This window comes from Aphelocoma coerulescens, chromosome 4 (assembly GCF_041296385.1).
Source record: "Aphelocoma coerulescens isolate FSJ_1873_10779 chromosome 4, UR_Acoe_1.0, whole genome shotgun sequence".
Lineage (NCBI taxonomy): Eukaryota > Metazoa > Chordata > Aves > Passeriformes > Corvidae > Aphelocoma > Aphelocoma coerulescens.
In genome coordinates, this window is record NC_091017.1 from 47,272,917 (window position 1) to 47,295,705 (window position 22,789).

The following is a 22,789-nucleotide window of genomic DNA, read 5'->3' on the forward strand; positions in this document are numbered from 1 at the left end:
ATTCATAAAGTACTGAGGAAGACTTTCTTTTAGTGCTAATTTGAGCCATCAATAAATGAAATATTCAAAATATGTGTAACAATTAAGACTGTATGTGTGGACTTGAATGATTAAAACCCCTAAAGCAACTATAATTAATGCACATTAATTCATAGGTGGCAATATAAAATGTCAAGTTCTTTCATTTTGTAGTTTTGCTGTTAGAGCGTGGTAAGTAGAGGGTTCCCAAAAACTTAAGTATGTGGAATCACAGGCAGTACTGATACATGTGCTTGGAATTCATCTCAAGTAGCTAAGAATATTTATGCAAGGGTAGGACAATGAAGAATCAATTTAGGTAAAGTGCTCTGTTGAATGACTGTGTGCTTAAGGTTGAGCAGATGTCTGAATGATTGCTGCATCCAGTCTAAAGGACATAAGGAGATATTTGCTTCTGGTTTTCAGTGTAAAATCTACTATTGCTGCATGAAGAAAAAAAAAGGGGGATTATTTTTGTGATGCCTTTCACTTCAGCAGCTGCATTTTGTTCAGTGCAAGTCACTTTGCAATGCAGACTGTTCCTTGCAGAATTTTTGGAATTGTGATGCTCATGCTCTCTATCCTGATTAAAAGGTGGCAAGGCCACACAAAGTTTAAATCAAAGCAGAATCTGATCCGTAAAATTTATCCCAAAAACAGTAGAAGACAAAGGAAAAGAGAAATACTGGGAAGGAGAAGAGATAAATATAAAAAGAGAGAAGGAAGATGGGGGTGGGTTTTGTAGGTCCTTATTTGGGAAATAGAAAGTCTTTTGTATTAGAAAAAAATTCAGTAGAAAATACTGTTTTTTTAAACCTTTTTTTTTTTTTCTTTTTTAAATGAATCTTCAATTTCTAGTCTGTGTTTCTGTGAATAGAATCGATGAGAATTTTTGTTTTAAAGGTGGATAACAGATTAATGCTACAGATATTTATCTTCTTTTCTGGAGAATTAAAAATGGGCACGACTCTAAGAATTTAGATATTCAATATACATAATTGCATAGTTCTGGCCACAGAGAGGAAATTTTATTCTGTGATCAAAGGACTACTTTTTATCCAGTGAGATACAGATGATGCAAAAAAAAAAAAAAAAGATTGATAACCTTTAATTCTGGTGAATGAATAAGTGAGGGTATGTCTTGCAAGGCAAAGGATGATTATAGAGTACATTCACTGTACTTCCTGAGTGGATGGAGACACTTTGGTCCTTGGTAGCACTGTAATGTTAATTTTCCCTTTGTTTTAGTATTAAGTGCAAAAAAAGCAACTGAATACTCTATAGCTTTGGAATGAAAAACAAACAAAAAAAAATTTTATGAGAGGAAATACATTTTAGTGTATTGCACAGGGTGAATGCTCAGTAAAACAGAGCTGGAATCACTGAATCAGACCTCTCTGTGAAAGTGCAATGAAGGTCAGCATCGTAATGATGGGAAACGCAGCTGATTATTCCCTTGTATTTTACTCCTGGAACTTAGGGCTGTGTATCCTAGAGAGGCTGAAGAAAAACATAGTTTGCAGAATGACTCACTGAAGAGTCACTTAGATATTTCAAGTAAATGTCACATTCCAATGTGTTCAGAGGTTTGCAAAGTGAAAAGAAACTCTAAGAAACAGGAGGTTGATTGTAAAGCCTCTGCTGGTGGAAATGGAGTCAGTCAAATTCTTAAGACAACTCTCCCTGCCCCCATTTTGAGTTGTAAGTATTCACTACAAAATGAATCTTTTCTACAGCTCAGCTTTCTCAGTGGAATACTATGGAGAGCAGCCTGTATGTGTAAGGGCTGTGTGTGTGAAGCAGTCAGCTTTCTCCCACGATTATCACAGATCTTAATTACCACGTTTCCCAAATCTGGCAGACGAGGTGGTTTAGTTCATTGTGTATCCATCTGAAAAATGTTTTTAGGTGGTCAATTTTTTCATTAGAGTTCTATTTTCTGTGCTATTTTACATATGTGTTATTTCACATATTTTTACTGTGTTTTGCCTTTCAGATGCTGTAGCAAGAGAAAGTGTACACTGTGGGTATCACTACAGCTGTAACTCAAAATTATGACCAGTCCTAATAAAGGTAGTTTAAAGTATGCACCATATACTTACTTACTGTGATTTTTAATAATTATTAAAAAAATTAATTGACTTTCAATAAGCAAATTCTTACTGCTTTCTAAGTACCTTTGTATTCATACAATATATTCAGAAGCATGCCTACATCTGGATATATGTAAAAAAATACACGTATTCATTTTTTTTAATGTATATGTTTATGTAACCTTTGTGCTATTTTATCCAGGAGATCTATATATAATTATCTACACAGAGTATTCAGTTTCTCATCTCGAGCAGATCAAAAGGGGATCCACTTAGGTATAAGTGGCCCAGTAGGACCTACAAGGAGATGAGGTGCATTAACACTTCCAGGCAATTCCAGAGAATGGAATTAATGTGGTCAGCCAAACATAACTTTTCACTTGTTTCATTGATGTAACAGGTGAAAATTAACATAGCTGTGGTTTTCTAATTTAGATATGGATTGTTACAAAAGTATGAATTCTATGAAGGAGATATGTCAGGTGACTTTAGTCTCATTCTAGTAAAAAGTACAACATTGATTCAGCAAAGAAGTGACAATTTAAAACATATAAATACACAAGTTAATTCCACTTCTGGTTTCATTGCCTCAATTATGCTAGAAAGAACTTAATCTAAAGTAAACATACGAATTTTGACTACCCTGTCCCACATTTGCCTAGGAGACTGGTATTTACATGTGATAGCTCCATTTGATACACTCTTTTGAGCAAAGAGTAGGATCTGGATTTTAGCTGAAGGAAACAGAAATCTGATAGTGAACATTTATTCCTTTTTAAAGTGACTTGGTTGGCTCATGCCCTGAAGAGTGATGTTTTGTATTAGACAACAATAATTGGTTTTAACAGGTCATTCTTTTTTTTTTTTTTTTAATTTTCATGCCAGGCAAAACCATTTACTGTATCAAAGCCTGACAGCAGACCTTAAACTTTTATGCTTTGAAAATCTATTTTATGGGCTGCATGGATTTTTTTTCTCTTAGATGAAAATGTGTAACAGACAGTAATTGCTCATACCTCTCATCATAGAGAAATTGGCTCAACCACTAGAAATGTAAGTCACAGACAGGTTGGGAGTTTCACTGTAGTATCATTCACTCTTCACCATTGATCACAGCATTCAGCTTTTATGTTTAGATGCCTTCACAAAACAGCAATATGTTTTGAGATATTGATACTGCTGGATGTATTTAGAACTTGGTTTGCTAACAGAAATGCGGAAGAGTGAGAACGACAGCTGGGTAGGAGGTTGTTACATCTGAAATAACTTGCAAATTTCCTCAGGCTTTTGATCTGTAGAAAGGGCTCCTCTCTAGGGCAGAAGCAATTTTAAATGGATTAGCAGAAATTCAAAATGAGCAGTACTGAGATTCTAACCTGTGAATTCAAAGCACAAGTATATTTATTTGCAAGTTCTGGTCCTGGATGAAACAAATAAAAAGAAATACCAAAATAATTACAAGAGTCTTAAACTTATAATACACATATTTTCATCAATATGTAAATGTAAAATGTATAGAAAACAGAGTTTTGGAGAGAGTTTTTGGACCTAAGAAGCAGGGCTATGCATTTTTTGTTAAGAATCAAGAAACAGACCCCTTCCAATCCCCACAGCCTGTGTTCTAAGAAGCCTGAGAATTCAACAGAACAGAAAAAATATGATTTTTATTTTTAGTTTTCAACATACATACAAGATATGTATACATAATTAACAGCAGTACTATTCAATATTAATTGCAGATGTGTGGCATTCATTTTGACTTCTATTGCTGCTACAGTTCCTCTCAAATGTTATGTTCAGGTCAATAGAGAATATATTTTATGCTTTGGTGCTCCAGACGTGGAGCTGAAATTGTAGCTGTTTTCTCCTTTTCCCATCCCATTCTCCATTGCTTCTCCTTCTCCTCATTCCCCTGAAAAGAGAAATAAGGCAGAAACCTGGGTTTTGGATATTTCAGTTAGGATGCTTACATTGTACCATCATATATCTTGTCACCAGAATTAGATGTCAAACCTGCAGCAAACTACAGAATTTTGTCTTTTAACTTACTTATTTTTTGGAATAGGCTCTGTGGTTGGTGTTTGTCCATCTCTGTTCATGTTCTGAACACCACTAGTCTTCACCTTCATAGTTTGCTGGTGCAGGCATGCATTTGTACCCTAGTTAATTTTCCACAGTCTGAAAAGCTGTGAAAAGTAAGGTCATTTATCATGTCACCATTGCTACATTCTAGTAAACCTTACGCAGGTGCTTTAATGTTCTTTATGGCATCTTTCTGTAACAGAAATTAAAACATACTGTCTGGTAGCTCTGTGAAGAATGTTGGCAAGAACCCTTCAGCAGTTTGTCATTTAAAGACATTATTTTCTTTTAGTCATATGGAGGTCATGAATTCTCACAGCACAGACAATTAGAAAACTATAGTTGGCCATAATAATTTCAACTATGATTAATGTTTAGTTCTAGAATTATAATGCAAAATACATTTGAAGGCTTATTTAGACCACGATAAATAGCTTTTTTAATGGAAAACACATTGAAAGTAGTTTTATTTCTGGACTGTAGAAATAAAACAGTGGACTGATGATATATTTGATACATATGAATGATGCAAAGTTGGCTTGCAAGTAAATCTAAGGAAGCTTGACCTAAAAAGTCCCTTATGGTCTTGTGCTGAAAAGTACTTTGATATATTTTTGGGGGACCTGAAACAAATTCCCAGGTGTTTTTCAGAAAGAAAAAGCAAAATTATTTCTGAGATGCTGTTGAGCTTTCATTAAGTTTAAAATACTTTCACACTATGTTACTTCTGGGGTCCTTATTTTTTTTCCAAAAGAACAAGCACAACATGCAGGATGAAATATCAATTTGTTTTGTTTCCCTCCTGCATATTTTTAGCAATGCAAGTCACTCTTGAGGAAAAAAAACTTAACTATAATGGCACATCATCCACAGACTCTGAATGAGCAGAGTATAATGAATGATTAATAGTGAGGGCTCACTGCTGTGGAGGAAGTTCTGCAAACCAAAATATTAAAAATTATCCTCTCATTTTTGCAGATTTCTAATTAATAAATGAAAGTCGTAAGTGAAATATTTCTCTAGCACAAAAAGCCCTTTGCAGTTCTTGGTAGACAGGAGAGAAACAGAAGTCATGATTTCAAATTTACTTGAAGTCTGCACACCTTTGGGCAGTGTGATAATAATGTTTGTACCCCCATCTATCTTGAAGCTGATCTAACTACCTGCAGAAAACCTGGGGCACATTAAAGGCTCTTTCACTGAAGGTCTTTGAAATCCAGACTTGCTGAGGAGTATGTTACCGGCATAGCAAGGAAACATGCACAGAAGAAACACTTGAGTGCACCTGCAGATTCAAAAGAGAACATGGCTTACACTGTTGCTGAAGAAAACTGTCGAGTGAAATCACTGAAAGTTGAGGCCTAAGAAAATGGGGAGATTTGACAAAACAGTTCATGTATCTTGTAGCTGAGGATACCTAGAACAGAGCTCCAAGAGTAACACCCTTCCCCTTCACTCTAAATTTCTAGCAATTAATCCACTTTATTTGGAATTATTTTTTTTCCTAAAATTTAATATATAATGACTTTCAATACTATTAAGTGATTTTTATGCATTAATTTAACTGCAGAAAAAGATATGATAAAATTTCCACTGTCATCCAAATATATCCTCTTTACTATTCTACCAAGGATGGGCAAGGAACAAGAGCTCTATTACTTTTTGTTTTATCTGAATTGCAATTATTATGATTGGATATCTTCTACCCAGTACCAGATATTTTTGTGTTTACACTGTGATATTTTGGATTATTTCTGAAGATAATGTTGGGTATTTTTTACATTGTGACATCTAGTTTGATTCTTCAGACCTCATTTATAAAATGCAATATTGTCTTTACTGTCCCAGGAATATTTTATACTTGAAAGTACTCAGATATTTTTCTTTTGGCCATCTGTCTACAACTGCTTACTCAAATCAGTGCAGCCAAGGTCATCTCGCATTTCTTGTCTAAGGCTGTCAAACTTCTTTTCAGCCTTGTCAAGTTCAGCCTTTGCTTGTTATCATTGTGCAAAGGGGACATTTAGTGTAAGTGTGGTTCTGTTGGCATTTCTTTCAGTCCCCTTTTTGATGTACTGCTTTTTGTGCCATTTATTGCTCTGTGACCATTCTTGGTTTATTTTAAAATATAAATTATTTTCTTTCTCTTCTTCGTTGTTTCTTACAACCTCCAATGCAACCTTAAACCCCTTTCAGCAAAGCAAATAGTTACAGTGTTTGGTTTGCCGGTTACTGTTTCATATGAACTGAATTCAGAAATCTGATCAGAGTGCTTTGAAAAGCAAATGACATAGTTCTGGCTCAGAAGGTGGGAGCAGTTCTCTAACATCTCTGAATGCTTGCTTTATCTCTGATTATTCTTGGATTTTGAACAACAATAAAAAGTCACTGAGAAAAAAATACTGTACTCTTAAGCATCATGGTTAGGACATTTAAAAACGCTCTACAAAAAATATAAACAAGCCAACAGTTTGTGCATCATGATGTAAACATGCATAATTTGTCTAGTTCATCACTGTCATGCTTGTATTATGCTATTTGTGCTGGTTACCTGGAGACAAATTAATCTAAGCTTATCTATAGCACAGTGGAAGTGACTTACTGCAATTTTTTCTCTGGATATCTGGATCCAAAATAAGGTCGAGCCCAGATGCCATGTAGAACTGCAATGACTAACACACAGTGCTTGGCTGCTTCTTGAGTAACTCTTAAGGACACATGCTGGTTGCTGCAGTTCAAGCCATGCAACAAATTACTAATCAGAGAGTATTTTTTTTCTCCTTGCTTTGGGGAATTTTTCAGGAACATCTTCCAGGATGCTATTTCACCCTGAAACTTTCAAATGGTGCATTCAACTGAAAAGTACTTATCATTTTGTAGAGCTTATTAACCCCCTTGTCATAGATTTCAATAAAAAGCTTTGTCCTTGTTGACACAGAGTCAATTGTACATACTGCTACATCTGTCTTTTTCACTTCATTTTCATAATATAACATTCTGAAACTTCATCAATGACCTTGAAAATATGGTTCTGCACTGATGTGGTTTTTTTCTCCTCCAGGGAGCTTTTGTCACTACCTCAACAGACCATTCTGGAGGTGAAAATGTGGAGCTGTTTCAGCTGCTCCCTCCCTTGTTTGCACTGCCAGCAAGGTCAGGTGCTACTTATTGCTGATGCTGTTCTTATGCAAGACCATGAAATGGAGAAGGGACACCCAGGCAGCCGAGTTTTCAGGATTTGAAGGCACAACATGGCTCCTCACTGTGCCAAAGGGCTTTGTCCCTGTTTCACTACACTAGGTAGTCCAACCCAACAAGTCTGAGCTCCAGGGCAACTGCCATCCCATCCCACCCCATTCCCTCATGGGAATACTTTGATTTCCTACAACTTTGGGAGGCTGCCCAAATGAGGGATGAAAAACAGAGATGTACTGAGAGGGCGGCAAGGCAAGACACTTATACCATTCCCAGAGGAAAACAAAAGCCATGCAATGGATTGATCATGTGAACAGCTTGCAGATCCCTGAAGAGCAGAAGAAGGAAGGAAGGCAGGAAAGGGATGACTTTGAAACGAGTCTGGATTTTGCTCATGGAGCCACTTGGGAGCCGTCTCCTGGTGACAGGCAGCCCCATGAGGCAGATAAACAGCTGCAGCACTTTGCTCAGTTATGCCTTTCCTGGGCCTCTCTTCCCTACCCTCCTGGGCTGTCAAGGCAGGGAAGGAAAGGCTGTGTATGCAGCCTGGAGTACTCTCGTGAGGGTCAGATTTGTGCTCTTAGAAACCAGCACCAAGGTGGGCTGGTGTGTTGGTACTCTTGGAGACAGAAACCTCATGCCTAATTCCTCTTTTGCTTGACAGAACTGATGTCTACTGTCTCACTTTCATAAAGTGGTATTTTGAATGTTTGAGGAAGGAAGAAAGGAGCCTGTGTGCCTGACTCATCCAGACTCAGGAAGTCAGGGGACATCCCAAGTGTCACTTGGTGTGATAGAAAATTGCCTGGGACAGGGAGTGCTTCAGTGTTTTGCATCAGTGAAGAGCTTGAATGTAACTGAGCATGTGTCCAGGCAGCAAAGCCTCAAGTTTGGGATTGCTTTCTCCCAGCCAAATGCCCTAAAAACTAGAATTTTGGGTCTGATTCACATTTCTTTTCCAAATTGCCTTTTGGGATTCTTTCTGGTGCGGTACAATGGCCTTAAAGGAAACCTCCTTTACTTGAATAATCTGTAAGGATTTGCTTATTTCCTAAGAGGAGGTTTGAGGGGGTTCAGAGATCCTACCCAAGGCCAGGTGTCCCTTTGTACTCATTGGTCTTTTTACCTCCCAAGGCTGCAGGATTTCCTGGCTGCTGTTCCAGGATGCAAAGAGCACCCCAAGTTGATTTTCCAGTCACTAGGTGATAGGGATTTGGTTTTTGGTTTCATTTTTTTGAGTGAATTGGAGGCTGCTATAGGATGTTGTGAGTTTTGCACTTGTTTTCCTTGCCTTGATTGTCTCCTGAGAGACAATCTCAGTCCCCTGGGATTTTGTTGTAGGGAACACTGGATTTTTGTATCTAGCATGTATGTTTTTGTAACTAATTTTGTGGAGAGACTGTTCCTTATGTCTGCAGGTAATTAGAACTATTTTTAGTGTCTTCTTCAAAGCAGGATAGCCAAGTCCAAATTGGGTGTTGGTAAGAACTACCAGATCTGCTTTTCCTTGAACCATGCCCAAGCATTGTCATGGACCAAAACAATACCAAAGAATATGCTAACAATTAAACAATGTGGATAATTATGGCCAAATGTCTTGATGCTGTTTAATATACTAGTACAAAGTTAGTGGTATCAGTGTGACTTTGTGACTGAGCTACTTAACTGGTATTTAATTGCTCCTGCTTAGGTTCTCTGTGAATAACATCATTGCTTTTGGAAAAAAAACCAAAAACAAACAAACCAAAACCAACAGGACAGCTTCTAGGTAAATTGAAATAAAAATATTTGCAAATTTTATGCTTTGGTGTAGACAATAGACAAATATTACCTTTGAAGAACTGGAAGCATACCTATTGTTTCAAGAGGAGTTTCTGAAATTGCAAGGGGAGTTTGAAACTTGGTGCTCTTCTCTTAATGCAAAAATGGACTTAGTGGTTCTACATCTTTTCATTCAGTTACTTTAAAATTAATTAAATTGTGGAAGGCTTAAGATATTTACACCTGGTTCATCCCATAAGTTAGTTGAATTTTTAACTTAATTACAGTCATATGTGCGTTTACTCACTGATCAAAAGCTAATGATCTTTTTCATAAGGTAGAGCAATTTGGGGCTCACTACCTGTGGTTAAACACCTGTATCATTTTAGCAGAGAAAGCTTGTCAAAGTCAGAAGGCCATGGAATAGCACATCAAGAAAACAAAATGGAAATTGTAGCAATTTGCTCCAGAAATTCAGTGGTGACTGTCAACCTGCATAAAGCCATTCAAACTCTGTCCTCTTGGTAATTTCCTATTTTAACTAAAGAATGTGTGCAGACACTGCTAATTCATTCTGAAATCATTCTCTGCTTTCTGAGCTGAAATGGGATCCAAAGCTGAGAAATTGTATCTGAAGCACATCCTTGTTTTTGTTGTGAGTTCTATAGTGTCTGCAGCACAGCTTGAAGATTGCCACCTGGTTTATTTAAAGCAACATGGAATTTATTTAAATTATAAACAAACTCTCTAAGATATTCTTCTTTTTAATATCACATCCACTGGATATGTTGATTATAATAATCACTTTACTTCACCATTGTAAAGAGCTTCCTTTCCTTCTATTTATATAAAACATCCAAAAATTGATCTAGAGGGTAAAATTGCGTAGTCTGATGCTTGCTTGTTTCTGTGGAGACTTACTGATTTTTCACGTATGCATTGGAAAGCACTGAGCCCACCTGTGGCATTTAAATTACCTAATGAATGTAGTGCTAACGAGTGAAACATTATTCACTTATGTTTCTGCCAGACAGAGTCAGATCTTCAAAATCTGGAGTAATTTCTGTCAGAGCTGACAACAGCCTTTTTCTGTCGATCTGCTGCTTTTGCCATCCTTTAGACGTCTGTATATTTCTCAGGTATGTGAAAACCAGTCTCAAAAATTAGAGGGCTTAGATCATCCATGAGCAGAATTTGCAGCTGTGTCAAACCATGTTCCTGGAGCAGATGGATCAAGAACCAAATTGAAGATGGTGATTTATTTAATACCTTTGTCAAAATGAATATTTTGGAGCCTGGGCAAATTTTTTTGTAGCCAATCCTGAAATTTATAGATACAAGTGAGATGACTTTTCACACATCTTTCAGTATAGTTAAGAATTGAATACACAGTTCATCATTCAGGGGTATTTATAGTTCTGCCTGGAATTGCTGTTTTTCCAAACAGCCATTTCTGCTACAGTTCTGTCCTGCTAGTGTATTCTTTACTGTCAGTATGTAATGAACTGTGTAAATAACCCAAATCTGCAGTGACAAATAAAAGTCACTTCTTGGAGATACTTGTGATCGAGTCAGATACTTTGCCTCTTTTGAAAAATACAACTAAAGAGACTTGTTGTAATAACTAAGCTTTCATTAAGGGAGTGGGAAGTGTGACCCTTCTGCAAATGAATGAACATCTGGTTTGGAACCTTTATAGATTTGATTTTTCCATACTGTTGTCAAATTCTTTCTCCATTCCCATTTCATTCTGTGGTTCTGAAAGATCTGCCAATAATTCCCTAGTCATCACCTTAAAACTTCTTGTAGTGAGAGCCTGCAAAATTGATGGGCCTTCACAAGCCTCTCCTCGTATGTTTGACTTGAGAATGAAGGTGTTTTCACACTGTTCTCTCAGCCCTGATTGTCCCATATTTGCTGAATCTCCCTGGAGACTCAGTCATTTTGTAGCTGTACAAAGCTGACAGCTGACCTTTCTTTCTTAACCATGGAAAAGATATTCATTATTTCACAGGAGATAAGAATGCATGTACAGATTCACATGTTCACAGTGTTATGTCACTCCCATATTTCTACTTGTACAAGGCTCAGGACTTCCTTATTATTTTGAGCTGTTTATTTCCAGGAATGCAAACCAAAATTGTACAAGACATGGTTGTTGCTGTACATGACATGTTTTTATATGCCTGGAAAAATGTGTTTAATGAGGTTGGGCTAGATGATCAAGGTGAAAAGATTATGTCAAAAGGGAACTGCAGTAATTTCCCTACCCTCTGTGTCACCGACAGAGAGGTAGAGAATTTGGGAGTGATGATTGGCCTGGGAAGAAGGAAGAGGTAGGGGGAAGGGTTGTTAGGATTTGGGTTTGTTTATCATTATTCTACTCTGATTTGATTGGTAATAAAGTCTATTTTGCCCATGAACATAATCAGTGGGTGAAACCTCCCTGCCCTTATACTGACCCATGAACCTTTTGTTATATTTTTTCTCACCTGTCCAGATGAGGAGGGGAGCGATAGAGCAGCTTTGGTGGGTACCTCACATCCCTGTTTGAAATTTCTTTTAGCAGAGCTTTGTTCAGAATTCTGTAATGGTTAAAAGACATAATAGTGCAGCTAATAACTCTCACCCCTTGCTTTCTCCTCTCCAAAATTTGGATTACAGGGAATAAGAATCCTTCAAGGGATGCCATAAATAAATGGTTGATACATATACTGCTCCTAGCTCAGCACTTCCATGAATACTTTTCACTGTGAACTGGCGTCTTGGTTTTCTAGTACTGAAAGGAGCACTTACTGAAACATATCTAGCCCAAAAATGGCACCAACAATTTGCAATGGCAAAGTTTTAGAATTAAATAATTCATTGTCAAGGGATTGCCAAAACACTTGAACATAAAATACTTGAAACTTGAAAAACTGAATAATAGTCTAAAACCAGAATTTTTCCAGGTAAGCTGATAGTTTTTATATTAATACTATGCTCAGAGTGTTGACATTATTAACATGTTACACATACACACAGTGCTATTACCTGTTGCCTTGGTAACCATATGTATTACACTGGTAGCATAGCAACATAAGTGAACATGCATGGCTTTGAAGAATCTAAAACAAATATATGAGTGAGTGGAGGGAGTCCAGTCTGAAGGAAAGATGTTTTTTGTGCATCAACAAGAACTGAATATTGTACTTTCTGGAACTATTTCAGGGAGAATAGATTTTTTTTCTCTATATTAATGCCCTCTATATTGACTTCCTAGTTGGAATTGCAAATTTGAAATGCAATTATTTCTGTCATTCATTGCTTGCCCCTCTTCCTTCTAGGATGGACGTGCATCATCAAAAGGTAAACTTTCCTGAATGCTTTCTAAAGGAACAGTGTGGAAAAATAATTGAAACATGATAGCAAGCTATGTTTTGGGTAGTTTTAACTATGGTTTCTTGTTTCTAGTAGTCAAACTGCAATATCAGGATGTTGAACGAGAACTATGTGAGAGGGGAATAGTCCGTAAAAGGCTGACTTTACAAAGCATTAGGTAACTTCAGTCAGTTTTAGGTGATAAAGTAGCAAGAAAAAATAAATAGCTTCCTACAGAATATGAACTTGTGTTTCTACAAGACTGTGCACTTGAGCTTTGTGGTGTGAGCAGTGCGTGACTTAGTCATGGACAGACCTCTGTGAGCTGTTTCTTATTTTATAGACTTGGGACTAGAGCTGGGAAATCGTCTCTGTTTAGGACCATGCAAATTAAATTTTGCAAATTCAGTATTACTCAAGTGTATGCTTAAAGCTAAATGCACTCTTAAATGCTGATCAGAATGAATCAGTTATGAACTTAAGAATACAGGGATGTCACTTCATGAATGAAGGGCAAAGACAAGCAAGTCCTCTGCCCTGCAGTGCACTTTTCTCATTGGTGCATCTCCTGTCCGTGTGAGGCTGATTAAATGAGAAAGATTAGAAGACTGCAAATAGATGCAAAAGACTAAGGAATGGTAAAATATCTATACCAGCCCATTTCTTATGCAAATTTTTATTGCTCAGTATTTTAGTGATTTAATTTCTGTACATGTAAATCACACTATGCTTCTTTTGTTCCTCATGACATCACTTCTATGGAGCTGTTCTTTATTAAACTTCAGCAAATTTCCATCTGTGTAAAATTACACATTCAAGTAGGTGTGAATTCCAAAGGAAGTTACTTACTTTTACTGCAGTCCCTTTTTGACACAATGTTCTCATTTAATTCTCTTCAGTCTATTTTAATTCTTGATGCGGAGTGGGGTTATATGTGTGGTAGAGACAATATGTGAAACTTGTTATCTGGATAGGTGTGAAAAGTATCTGTGTAGTGACATCTAATGTCTGCTTTACTAGAAAAAGATTGTACGTGACTTTAAAGCCCTGACCACATCCAGCATCCCCATGTGATGATGTGTACCCATCTGAAAAAACTTTTCATATAAATGTTAATTCAGTGTTAGTATTCTCAATTATTTGCAGTTTTGATGAATCTTTGTTTCATACATATAAATGAGAAATCACAGAAAGTTGTCATCTTCTCTCCCTATACTAGGTTTCTGGTTGCTATGATTTCTTGTGACTGTGGCTATAGTAGCCAGAGAAATAAAAGACAAACAGTTTGTGATACACAGACACTTTCTCAGTGTGTGCTCTATATTTATACATTAATACCGACCGTCAAACTTTAGAGTCTTTGCTCATCTCTCTCCCCCGACCTTAGCTGGTGTGCCATGTGTTCTTGGTGTGTACAGCTCACTACAGCTTTGTTGGGTGGGGGAATTTTCACCTTAGTGGGGGCAGACCCAGGAGTCAGGAACATGCCAATGCTACAATGAGTTCAAGTATATCCACTCCTGAGAAGAGGAGCAAATTAGTTTCTGAGCTTTGCAGAACACTTCAAAAGCTCACATTGCTCGGTGACTTTTGCTTAAAAGATCTCTTGTTTCAGGAATCGCCATGCTATTTCCAGAAATGTGAGCAAAGGGTGTTTTGATAATAAGGAATGTCAGCCTAAATTGTTTGGAAGACCTTATAGCCCATCCTGGCTTATAAAAGCCAGTGATGACTTATCCTGTGGAACAGGACCCATTACCTGTGCAGACTTCACAAGATGAGGTGAAGTCAGCTGTCTCTTAGAGATGTGTTAAAGTTTAAACTACTCAGAAACCTTTCTCTCACACCAAAGAGCATCACTCAGGATGCTGGTACTGAATGTCTCATTTTTAGAAAAGCAAGCAAGTGATATGATATGGCTGCATCACACCAGGGGCAGCATCCATTACAAGGCTACTCTCATGTCTTCCTGTATTTTAAAGAGGAACAGAGATAACAAGCTAGAGCAATGCAAATTTTGAGTGGTTTCCTGTCCTCAATATCCTTCAAGCTGTGTCTTGTCACTTTTTGAAACGAGCATGATTCCTCCATATACATCAGTGATTTCCAATATAACCCTTAGATAAAACTAAATTTATTTGAGTTACATGAAGAGAAAACAGTCCTCATTAAATCACGTCGATCCAACCTGTCAAAGCATCATAGAATGGCTTGGGTTGGAGGGGACCTTGAAGCTCATCTCATTCCAACCCCACTTCCATGGTCGGGGACACCTTCTACTGGATCAGGTTGCTGAGAGCCCCATCCAGCCTGGCCTTGAACACTTCTGGACATGGGACATCCACAACCTTCCTGGGCAACCAGTTTCAGTGCCCCATCACCCTCACAGTAAATAATTTCTTCCTGATATCTAATCTAAACTTACTCTCAGTTTGAAGATATTCCCACTTGTTCTGTTACTACATACCTTGATGAGTTTTTACTGCTGGAGTGGTATTCAACTAAAGGAAGGAAACAAAGTGGGAAATTTTCAAAATGTGGTAACTAGCACCTCTGAGCAGCAGTTGAAAGATTAATAGTTGTGTCATGATTAGTAAGTTCATTAAATGGTACATGGTTATTAGGGCTTGAAAGAGGTGGGTGCAGTTCATCCTTTCTATGTGACCTTGGGCAAGCTGTTTATGCTGTTGCATAGTTGAGAATGTAAGACTTGCCTGCATACATCTTTCAATTTAATTTCAGGGAGATGTTTTCCAAAAAAGTTATCTAATAAGGCAGGTAGAGCTTTATGTGGAGTGAATTCTTTCTTTCAGCCAGTCTGGCTGTTTTTAGGCTTATCTCTTGATGCGCATATCTTGCAGTGTTGCATCCTGTAATCCCAGTGCTCTGAATGGCTCACCCTTGTTTCTCCTGATAACTTTCAGGTTGCATCTGAATTGTACTTAGATTTTCCTTCAGCAAAACAAGGGCATTCCAGGGCCTTCTCTGGGCCTATGAAGGCCCTGGAGCTTCTTTCTCCGGGCTATATGGTCTGCCTGGGGTTATTTTTATATGTTTTCTTAACACAGGTTGTTCTTTCTTGTTGCTTCCCAGCTGATGTTTGAAAGTTGCCCCTGGCCTCTCCCAGTTGTGTTGCCCCAGGTGACTGTTGTTCATTGCACACTGGTTCCTTGGGGCTCTCAGGTCTTAAACACATATGGTTTCCCGTCACTCAAACTCAAACAGGTCAGGCAGTGGCCCCTGCCCCCTGTGCAGCTGTTAAAACAAGCCTCAGCCAGCTCAGGCTGAGTCACAGTGTGCTGAGTGCTTTCTCCTGCTAATGTCAAAGATCAAGTTTGCAGTCTATATGGTTCTGATGCAGACCTGGGACTGCTCCTGAGTTTCAGCTCTGATCAGAAACTGGAAAATATTCTCAGCTGTTGTAGGTTGCCCATAACCCCTCTGCTAGCCTTTCCCCTGCTGCATAGCTCTGTTACAGTGATAGCAGCAGGCACATATGAAAACTAAGTGGATGTGTCTTGAGTTACTTGCAGTAAGTTAAAAGGCAAATGTTCAAAGACTCACATCTTTTAAAATTGCATTTAGCTGATCGTTGCTAACAATTCATAAGAGCACATCTACCAAAGTCTGCTGTAACTGGCTGTAATTATCTGTTAGATACATTGGGTCATTTCTGATATACTGAATATTAAACATCAAGTACTGGAACTTTTGCCAAATAGTGTTCTACTAAGGAAAACATGTCAATTTAAGATGTTTTGGGTCCAGCGGATATCACTATAATAATGTGTGTCAACATCCATACCTAAATAGATGACCCTGAATTAGTAAAATTGCTAGGGATTGGATTCTATTATTGTATTATGTAGTGTATGATTTCTATAAATTTGTGTGCCTTTGTAAGGGTTCTTGTGGATGTCAAGGTATTTAAAATAGTAAAATGTATCTAAAATTTGATTGCAAGATAACTTGCTCTCTTTTTTTAGTCTAACACTCAGTTAACATAAGGGAACAGTCCTTATCATTATTAAATTGACTCTTTATTTTGAGTTATATTACATCTCAAATTTTTATTTATTTCTGAGAGCAGCCAAGAGAAATCTGTTTAATATTGCAGTGTTGTATGGCAGAGCTCCTAGCTTGTGCCCAGGCAATCCACTGACTCATGCTCATGATGGCTGAAGCAGCCAAAGCTGCAATATATTAGAATCAGAATTTAGGGATACTGTGATCTGTGTGAGTATCTCGTTGAATGCTGGGATCTTAACCTATGCCTTCACTACCCTTGACCTTAGACAGTCCAAATATCTAAGCACCATTTGAACTAATTTCCACAGATGAATTTAATTTTCACATTGGTCCCAGTATATGTGTGGCGCTTAGTCACACCCCAAAGCCCTACACCTGACACACAGCTGTGCTTCACTCAGAAGTGAAAATGTATGATTTCATACTTAGAAGGTACAAATGATGTAATCAGCTTCAAGATAAAGGAAAGCTTCCAGATATGCTTTATATTATTATTATAAATGGAAAATGAAATTGAACCTAAAATAAACAGCCCTTCAGACACCTCGTGGTAATCTACCACTGAAATACATAGTGTTAATAACATTTCATTATGAGAACAGTATTGGGCTTGACATGCTGCTAACAGTGTTAGAAGGAGCTCCCTGGAAGGTGCCTAAAGGAACCAGGATAGTGCCAATCTCTTTTAACTCCATTTAATAAAAGAAAATTGTCTAGTGTTTCAGACGCCAGAGATGCATCAATACAGATGCCACTACAGAATGAGCTGTCACTGATTATCACTGCTTTTAATCTATTTTGTTAATGAAATCATTAGTTATTTTCATGTCAGCTAAGACAGAACTATGGCAACCTTTATTATTTGACATTGATCAAGTGAATGTTCATGTCCCAGAAATAGATGAGTAATGAGGTATCTTTGAAAAATCCTGGGTAGCACTAAGAGAAACGATGTATATCAAGTTATTAATTGGCACTTTTAATGTCTGGGCAAAAAGGAAAATGAAGTAAAATGCTCAGAGAAGTTTGGAAAAAGTTGTCATTTTCCATTGTACTTTATGTTCTTTGCTATAAATGTTCATATATTCAAATATTACACTAGGAACTCCTAAGTGCAAATGCACCATAACTTGTGAATCCCTCAACCTGAACAATTATGCAGTCCCTACGGGAGCAAGTTAATAAAAGAGCAGGTGCCTGAAGAGTTGGAGCAGCAAACTGGTTACAAGTGTTTACTACTAGCTGTTCTTATGTAAAATAGAATAAATGGTCTCCAAAGTAACATCACTTACAAAGATTATGGCTTCTTAGCACATAACTGTGTATGATGACCTCTACACATGTACTGCTCTCTCAGTAGGTAGAATTTTTGTGTGCCATTGATATATAATCCATTTTCACAGAATACTCTGCATTTCCATTTTCTAGGCAAAAAAAGCCTTGTCTTTGCTCTGCTTAACCTGATTTGGCAAAAAAACAGCCAAACAGGTGTACAAAAACCCTGTGGTCTCTGCACTACAAGAGTCAAACTAGTGTCTCAGTCTCAGAATTATATGATTAGTTATGTGGGCTGAGGTATAAACTGACCCACAAAAATATTGAAGTGTATTCATGTTATTCATAGGTTATTCTTTCAAATACTAAGTGAAAAAGCTTTAATTTTCAAAACATTTCTAATCACTGGGTTATTTTATTTTCATTCTAAGCAAGCATCAGAACTTTATCAAATTAGTAGGCTTTTTCATTTATTTTCAGATCAAACTGTCAATTTCTTTAATTTTCACAATTAATTGACTGGTACCTCTGGACAGTAAAATGGCACAAAAATATGGTTATCTGTGTATGGGATAATATTCAAAAAGCTGTTCTCTTTCATGGGTCTCTAACTATTAGCTCAATTAAGGCAAAGCAGAAAAATATCACCTTGTTTGACAGTTTACTCTCTCTTGTCTATGAATTCATTCATAGGACCATAGAATCATAACATAATTTAGGTTGGAAAAGGCCATTAATATCATTGATTCAAGGCAAGTCCACCACTAAACCAAGTACTTAAAGTTCCACATCTACATGTGCTGGAAAAACTAGAAGTCTAAGATATGTGAACTTTGGAAGAGCAAATACAACTTATATTTACATATTCTAAGTGTGAGTTATGCCTCTTTATTTAATGAAGGTTCCTAATAGAGGATTAGGGATCTCTTATTGCAGAGTTAAATGTAACTTCAAACTTTTGTTAGGACATATACCCAAGGCTACTGCAGTCTGGTACGCAGATAAAGTCATACATGTACTGAGGAGCCAGAGAAAGATGGATATGTTTGTGGTGTTTTAATTTCCTACTTTGTCCTTAACTAGTGAAACTCATATTTCTGCACATTAAGTGCCCAAACAGACCTTTGGCATTACAAAACCTATGTGACAAGTGACAGCAATGGGTTCCACCAAGGCAGTCATCACGTGCATAATGGTGTACCTGAGACTAATCCCTCAGTTCTCCCTTGCTCAGCAGAGCAGTTTCTCCAATGCCACCAGCAGTAACCGGTGATTGAATGTGTTGACACAGCTGTGCCCTGCCCAGTTCATAAGCAATGAAGAAGACAAGTGCACAGGTAATGCCTGTGCCCTGCCTTGCTTCCTCACTCAAGCTGGAAATGTTGTGTAGTAATCAAGAGCTCTCTTGGGCCTGTTATTCCCCTGCAAGGAAAGTGTCTGGTCTTGCCTGGAAGCAGGTGGAATAAAACACTTTAAATGCATGTCACAGACAAGGCTTAGAAAAAGGGTAGAAAAGTCAATGCTGCTGTAATTATTTTAGTAACAGTCTCAGCGGTGGAGGCAGACACAGACGTTGAAAGTGCAATTATGGCAGCGACTGTGGTGATAACAAAAGCAGTGCAGCAGCAGGCACCCACTTGTCTTTTTCCTTCCTTTAAACTGAGGCATCAAAAGAAAGAAATGGCAATATTTCTGAGGTGAAGAAAAGTATTTTGATTTTAATTAAACATCCCCTTGTCTCTTTCCCCTTTCTTAAAATGCAGCACTAGGCGAGAAATGGTCAGAAAACTAGAGAGGCTCTGTCCTCATAGGTAATGCTGCCATATAGAAAATTCCAGATAAATCAGTAGTGTGGAGAAGTACAGAAAAATTTATTTGGCTAACTCAATTGTATCCTTTGCTTTTAAGGCATTACCATGCTCAGTCATTTCTGTGTCTAGATGAGGGTGAGACAGACACATGGAATGAGGCACTCTTCAGCCACTAATACATTTGGTTTGTAATTGTGGCTAGCTCTCTTTGGGATTCTCCTTCTAAGTCCTGTCTCTAGCTGTTTACTGTTTTGGATTGAGCTGTGGGATCCTGAATCAGTTATTCCTTGGAGGGCAAACAAACCTTAGGAAGAGGAATGCCTGAAGTCCAAAAGCTCAAAGGAGAAATAGGAAAATATATAAATTTCCTATGTTCATTTTATGGAATTACTCAGAATGAGAAGCGATGTCAAAACATGCCATAATCAGCCTCAGTAGTATACCACAGGCCTGATGCTGCTTTAAATTCAACATTAAGAGCAAGAATAATTTTCAGTGTGCACTGTACTTTTTGTAGAAACTCTTTATTAATGGGTTGGTGCTTTGAAACAGCTACTTTTATACTTTGGAAGGAGGTTAAATTATAATTAGAATTTGATTTTTCTAGGAAATGTGTTTTAAGAGCAGGCAGATTGTTTTCCCCATTTCTTTTTATTTTTTTAGCTGAAGAACTGCTTTCTATGTACATGAAAGAGGTAACAGTCTGATTGTCTGATTGATTTTCATTAACTATCGAAGAACTTGCAGCTTCCTTAAGGAGAAAAGAGAGAAGTTGTAGCTATAAATAGCAACTGAAATGCAAGGTACTGGCAAGCTGTGGAGACAAAAGGTAAGTGTGGCAACCTGTCTGGGGCAGCACATGGCTGTTGTAAATGCAGCTGGGAGAGAAATCTAAGTGAGATTGATTATTTTGAAGTAATTTGACATGCAAGTTTAATGAGTGACGTTTGTGAGTGCTTGATGAAATACCTTAGCACCTCGAGTTCAATGTGACTTGTTGGTTTGGAGGATTGGGACTGTAGCTGTGTTAATGATGGGCCTCCAGATATTGATCTCCATGGCTTTTGCGAAGTCCGACCTGTTCAGCAGATCTCTAACTTAATTTTTTGGTTTGTGGCTAAAATGTAGGGTCTTAAGAATCCTGCAACCCTGCAGTTTGTCCCTTTTGGGATATCTGCAAGTCTTCATGAGCATGACCAACTCTTTAAAAGTAGACAGTTCTAACAGAAATTCGGTTGCAAACATATTATGAATTGCTTTTATGATTTTTTTTCTCCATCAAAGGAAACTTACAGGTAATCCAGAATACTAAAGAATGTGGTTTTCAGTAGTTGAGACTATTAATCACATGAATACTTTTTCCATTTTGGAACATAAATCTCGATTAACTTTTAATATTTCCATGCAAGTGGATTAATTTCTATGATGCCATTGTTTAACATTGAATTTAATAAGAATATTTATGTAAGATATTTTAAGAGGAACCTGAGAAATAATGTGCACAATAGGTAAGAGTAGAATAAGCTGATTTTAATTTCTGATATTTTTTAAACTAATAAAATAGTTTAAATCTTGCATTTTTCTGCAAGATGTTTTTGTCTAAGTTGCCTGTGATTTTTTAATATAACAGGGAAATCTAATATAAAAAATCACTTGGAAGAAGAGGATGAACATATATAATTCGCATTCTTTTTAAAATTATCTATTTTTAAGAGCACAAAAGATAAACTGGTAAAAATAGGAGGAAAATGAATTATAAGCAACAAATTTTAAAGAAAAATAATGTAAATAAGGTGAAAAATTTTAAATCTATTGTTAAAGACTGCCTCCATGAGAGTCATATGTGATTGAAACATAAACCTGTTCCAGTAACAAAGACAAATCAAGCAAGGATTATCCTTACTGGCATCATTCGGTGACTGGGTAGATCAATATAACTGTGATGAACTCACTTAAGACCCTATAAGTAGTAAATGTTTAAGTGCTACAATTCATTGGCGTTAAACATATGTTAATTTGAAATTGATTGCAAAAGCAGAAGCTTCAACCAATTGTCATTTTTTGTATCAAATCACAACATTTAGCTCAAGATTGCAGTACTTCAACTGGTGTCATACTTTTTAAATGTATAAACAAATGCCTAGAAAATTTTGTTTTAAAATCAGTGTTTTTATTCACAGCACTCTTTCTACTGAAGGCATTCTCTGCACCTCTTCTTATGAACATTACCACTACCCCTAGCTACAATATATTTAAGGTAGCACAAGCACTTCAAAGCTGAACTTTAGACACTGGAGATACCTGGTATTTGGCCTGTTCAGTCTCACCTCTACCAGTGCTTAGAACCTTGATTGGCAGTGCCAATACACAACTTCATTCTTATCTCCATATATCTTAACATGAAATTGGTAGCATGAAATTCCAGAGATCAACATCTGGATCTGAAGTGCCATACTTCCAAAAAAAAAAAAAGGTGCCAGAATTCTGGAAACTCCTGAGTTCAGTGGGCTAAGGTGCCATAAGCACCGTTAGTACTACGAAATTATCTGTGAAGATGGCGATGAGGTATGGAATAAGGAGAAAGTCAGTGTAAGGTGCCCAAAGCTGGAGCCTGGCTGTGAGGATTTAGGGACTAGGCAGTCATCCCATTACCCCAGAGGAGGTAAACAGTGGCCTGGACTTTGGAAGAACTACCTGGAAAAGTCTATACAGGCAGAAACTGGCCTCACAAGAATAGTCCAGCCAATCATGCAGAAGGACCAGCTTAATGTGGAATTAAATGGTTGTTCCTGTTGCATAAATGAGCAGTAAGTAACTGAGAATTTTGTTGAGAATGTTGATTAAAAAGAACTTTTGTATGACAAAAAAAGGATGTACCTTTTGTACAGGACAAACATCCGGTTCTTCTAAAGGAAAATAAAAAGCAATTGCTGTAGTTAACAGAGGTTAGATGCTTGTTGATGTCCTTTTTCTGTATTGTGGGCAGGTTTGATCCATCAGCAGAATCCCTCTGAATGGACATTCTCAAAGAGGTTCTTGCTGTTAAGAGATGTGGTTCTGGTATCTGTTGTCTGTCTGCGTGCCTGTTCAATCACGTTTTGAGGTGTTACAGAGAGCATTGAATAGGTAAAGAAAAATACTCACTCTCTTGCCTTGAGATGGTGC

At 37.4% G+C, this 22,789-nt stretch overlaps 1 long non-coding RNA gene across 1 annotated transcript in view; it reads left to right on the forward strand.

Moving 5' to 3' along the window:
- The first annotated feature begins 2,012 nt into the window (after window positions 1–2,012).
- LOC138109800 (uncharacterized) overlaps window positions 2,013–22,789 on the forward strand; it is a 52,263-nt gene continuing 31,486 nt past the window's right edge. Inside the window, exons 1-2 of the long non-coding RNA XR_011150708.1 lie at window positions 2,013–2,091; window positions 10,180–10,288. This is a non-coding gene — a long non-coding RNA (uncharacterized lncRNA). The remainder of the gene's footprint in view (window positions 2,092–10,179; window positions 10,289–22,789) is intronic.